This window comes from Ipomoea triloba, chromosome 7 (genome assembly GCF_003576645.1).
Source record: "Ipomoea triloba cultivar NCNSP0323 chromosome 7, ASM357664v1".
NCBI lineage: Eukaryota > Viridiplantae > Streptophyta > Magnoliopsida > Solanales > Convolvulaceae > Ipomoea > Ipomoea triloba.
The window spans coordinates 24,812,714-24,818,228 of NC_044922.1; positions in this window are offsets into that span (position 1 = coordinate 24,812,714).

The following is a 5,515-nucleotide window of genomic DNA, read 5'->3' on the forward strand; positions in this document are numbered from 1 at the left end:
ATATACATTTTTTTATAGTGCTGAATATATTATTATTCCTAGAGAAGAGGAAAAGGTTCCTTAGGCAGCTCACTTTTCCTTGGGCACCTCAAAGTCATTTCCAATCTGATATAATGTCAAAATGTTGGACGGTTAGAATTCCATTGTACTAAAAAATAATAATTACATATTTTTGAATTTAAATCTTGGAGGGAAATAGCCTATAAATACATGTCCAGGAGTGAAAACCTCCCCAGATTTACATTGACGCCGAGGGAACATCATTAGAAAACCAGAGGTATTCAATCGTTATTTCCATTCATATATCATTTTATAGCTATATTTCATGATTAATTAAATTAGTTGTAAACATTTTATACGGAGTAGTATGTTTAAGGATTGCATAGTGATACACTGAGTCTAGATTTTATTTATGAAGTTTCAAAGACATAGTTTTAAAATTCTTTTTTGCAGGTTTTAGAAATCAAAGATCACATATCAGAAAACAGCAAAGAAAAATTAAGGTATAATTCGAATATGTAAAAATATATAGCAAATAAAATATAAATAAAATTGCAATAGCATATATATTCGTGAGTTTGGAGATCTGAAGCAAAATACAATTTCAATTATATATTGAACCTCTGTATAAATAAATTATACAAATTGTAAATCAAATTTTAGTCTATGTATCCATATAAACTACATGGAAGATTTTAAAACGATTATAAGAAAAATTAACTTATTTCTCGAAGAATCTTCGACCGTGGAGAGAAGAAGAATACCTACAACGCTTTTGCCACCGCTGTCGGACCATCCACTGCCGTTCGTCGATCTCTCCCTGCCAAAGAAAAAGGCCCAAGAAAATTTGCAGTACAAGATGAATGAAAGGAGAAGAAAATATTGGCCCAATGGTAACTTTGGTAGTATATTTTCGGACGAAGCAAAAGGGAAGATAAGAAAAATAATAAAGCATGGAGTACACTTTGGGAAGAAAAAGGGTGCTCTCTTTCCTACTGTTCCATGCTGTGAACGACAACACTGTCGGAGGAAGTCGAACGCTCCGCACTGACCAGCCTTCACGTGAAGATTATTGTTAACACAACCTGGAAAAGCTATCACCGACGTCATTATATTGTTAACACAACCTGGAAAAGCTATCACCGACGTCATTAACGTAGCTAAAAACTCCTAGCAGCGCAGCTGTTGAAGTACTATCAAGTTCTTTGCCCTTCCAGTTTTTGCGTTCGAAATCATCCGTGAAATCCGCAAGGCCAACAGTTACTCCAAGACAACCACCCATAGATTGTTGCCAAATTATCGGTTGTAGGCACTACGCAGTAGAAGGAAACAAAGAACTAAAAGAAGAGAAAAGAGAAGTGGGGGAGGAAAAGAGAAACGAAAAAGACAAGAAAACAAAAAGTGGGTATAAAGTGAAAACAGAAAATCTTATTATCACTTGCAGAGACTATGAACAAAGGTTCGTTAGAACATACATGCAACATATTATGAGCTCAGTGATGTAACACTGATTGATAAAGGACTGATCAGTTTGATACTTTAATTCTAGATGAAAAAACAAATATGTTCGAAATAATCTGTACTGGGAAAATTCAGTTCAGTGGATTCGAATGGAAAAATGTGTAGTGTAAATTCAACTTTGACATATAATGGTTTTATTTTGAAAAAATCAAAATAACCAAGAACAATGATCAAAATTTTAGGAAAATTTATTATTAGGATAATTTATTATTGTTATATTAGGAGTTTTATATAATTATTGTTTTGAACATATTTTCTTATACCATTGACTTACTTGGGGTGAGATGTAATATTATTGTTAGATATAACAATTAGCTTTATTCCAGATGTGAATAATTAATTCTCATTGAATCATATTAGAAAAATTATGTTTTGATTGAAATTAAGAAATTGCTTAATACATAGAACAAGTCATCATTAGATGATTATTCACCTATGCCAGTACCGAATGGAAGTAATGCATGCATGTCGAGTAATAGGTTGTTGTACGAAGAAATGTCGTATGACTGGGAATCATTAAAACAAGAGCGTGATATTTCGATTTCAAAAATGATGAATAGTTGGTCATCTACAATAAAGTCACCAAACAAGATATAGTAATCTCTAAGAAATTGAAGGAGAATGCAATGATTCAGAAATTGCTAGAGAAGTGGGAGCGCAATAGAGAGAAGGCAAAAGGTCGGACAATGCTTTTTAGGATCATTAGAAGAAAATATTTTATATATAATTTTATTGGGTTCGGGTTATGGGTTGCATTATTGGGTTAGTACTGCGCCAAATTATATAGAAAAAAAGAAGCTTGGCCAAGAATTTGTTATATTAAATAGTATATTTGTTTATTAAATATTTTAAAATAACATTTATATTGATTTATTTTATATAAATCTGTAATTTCTATTTATTAGTTAAGTTTTTCTAAATTGAAAAATAATATGAATTATATTCATGTATTTTTTACACTGTTTTATATTCATGTATTTTTTACACTGTTTTTTAACATTATTGTATGAACTTTCTTGAATTAAATTCATATAATTGTTATACTATATTTAACATTTTGTTGTATTGCACTTGGGTTTGTTTTGAGAAAGTCTACCTTTAATGATGGTCAAATATACACATCACTTTGAAGCTAAGTAACTCAAGAGGATTAAAAGTGTTGATTTGTGGGGATAATAGACAATCTGTGAGTACGACTAAAAATGTTGTATACAAAAAAAAAAAATCAATAATGTGTAATACAATTTCAACGTTAGATATTAATAAATAATTTGCACTATACAAATTTTTTTTTTATTATGTTATATTGTTTAATTATATCATTATTATCTATGGCCGTGCATCGCACGGGTGCAAATACTAGTTATATTAAAGCAACAACTTCTTGGAGCCAATTTCCCTCCAACACAAAACTACTTCGTTTTGCAATTGATAACATCCTGAATCATTACTTAGGTTTCACACTTAGTTACGTATATCTAGGAACATTTTACCACGCTGCATTTATTGTTGATTTAAAATACGGTATATTTGGCTAAATTAATGCCTTTGAACTTCCAATTAATAAAACATTCAAGAAGCACAATATTCAAATAAATCTGGGGAAACGAATAGTCTGATGCTTCATTGTTCCAATTCAAATAAATAGTCTGATGCTTCATTCTTCCAATTCAAATAAATATGGGGAAACGAATAATCTGATGCTTCATTGTTCCAAAGCTTGCCCTTTCGTTTTTCTATAAAACTCCTGATTCAATTCAACCTCTATATAAAAAGGTCGAATGACTTCCAGAGTCTCACCTAGAGACTATCTACCATGAACAACACTCTGCACCGAATACATGCCTTCACAATATGTCAAGAAGATCAGTCAACTCCACAACAAAAAAGCAAACCGTTAGAGGCGAAATCATGAATAGTAAAGAATGTTTATTTGATTGTGAGAAGGTAAATTCAGTTTATCAGTTTTGTATTGTTTGTTTTATGATATAAATTGTTTTCTGTCTTCTTTGGTATTTGTTTGTTGTATTGAATGAATCTGGAAAATCTAGCATTCAAAATTCATACCTGCATACTGTTTGTGAAAATGTCAGAGCGAATTCTATAAATAATTTGAACAGGGAGGGGAGGATGCTACAATGAAGGATGCTACAATGAACAAAGAAGCTTGGTTGCAATGTGCTGCAAGAGGAAACACATTCCTGCATATAGAGGTAAAATACATATGCATTCCTAATTTCAATCTCTTAATTCAATTATGGTTACTAACCTTTATTTATTTCAAGGTATGCTTAAAAACTGCAAAGCATATATAACTGCAGTGAGGTTTTGGGATCTATTTGTTTTGTGTTTCTCTGTTTTGGTTCTCATTGCATTGGCACCTGGAACGATAAAGGAAGAGTGGTCATAATTGCAATAAAACTCATACCCAAGTAAAGTTTGTAAGATATTGGCTACTGATAAAAATATATGTGTAAATCCAACTTCATATTAGATAATTGGATAGGCTCATATATGTTTAGGAAGAAAAATTACCCATTTAGAGGAATAGTTTTATTTGAAATTAAGACTTCAATTATTGGTGAATGAAAGTTGATTATGAATAAGATCACAGTTTATAAAATAAAATTACAAAGCTTTACTAATTCATTTAAAGAAACAAGATGGAGAAGTATAATAGGATGAAGAGAAATTGATTGGGAAGAAAAATGGAGTTTTGATGCAAATATTTTATGCAAATATTTTTTTTATACCTAAATAGATGGTACGCAATTTTTTGATGATATAGTCTATTATAGCAGTAACCACAAGTATGCAATTTAATTTTAGTTGAAAAATCACACAAGTAATATATCATTCATTACAATTACAGTGTTTTGAGAAAATCGAACTCCAGTCATTGAGAAGAAATGCTTTGTATTTGATGGTGAGGCTACCTATGTTATAAAGTGTATTTGTATCAGTTTTAAAATTTCACTATAGATGTTGAATAATAATACAGTTTTTGATTCTGATTAAGTCCAAAAAAATGTTTTAAAAAAATAATATGAACATTTTGATTTAAAACTAATTAGCTCTGTAGGTTTGGTATGGGGAACAATTCAAAGCAGAGCAAAAAAATGAGAGGAGTTAAAAGGGGGCAATTGCAAACTTGCTCAAGTGGATTTTGAGTGAAAAGAAGTGGAACTTTTTAAATTCAATATGTGTTCGGTTGCTTCAAACGGTGTTATCTTCGCAAAGTCGTTGGCTTTTAGATATAATTGAACATCTTCATTATTGATCAAACAGGTAATAAGATAAATATGCATTAACCATTAGCACAAAATAAAATTTAAATGTAATATTAATTTATAATTACATTGTTGGTTTTTTCCTCTTTCCATTATTAATAAATACGTATAATTTTGATTTAATTTACGATGTAAGTTTAGCATAAATAATTTCTGTATAAATAGATATGAACGTTTTGTATAATTTTAATTTAAATGAACAAGTAATTTATAAATGAAGATCATACTTAAACATTTATAACCAGCATTTTCATGCCAAATTACTACCCAACAGTAAAAGGAGGCAAATTCAAAGAGTGTTGAGATGAGATGGGGGTGGCAGTAAGTCGTAGAACCCAAATGGATCTTTTGCATGCAATAACAGAACACATAACAGTGAAATGCAGAGTAGGAACTACATTGACAGTAATTGGAAGTTAGGAGTTAATCAAACTAAAAATCAATAAGTATTTCGCTTATAAATTTTTCGGGTTAAAATTACCTTTAAAATAGAGGAGACTCGAACATTAAAGCGCTGAAGGCAGAGAGGCGGAGACGCTAACGGCGGTGAACTGGAAACGGGGAAGCTACGATGTAGAGAGTGAACAATTAATAGTGAACAATTAAGGGTGTGTGCGTGTGTGTGTATATATATATATATATATATATATATATATATATATATATATATATATATATATATATATATATATATATATATATTA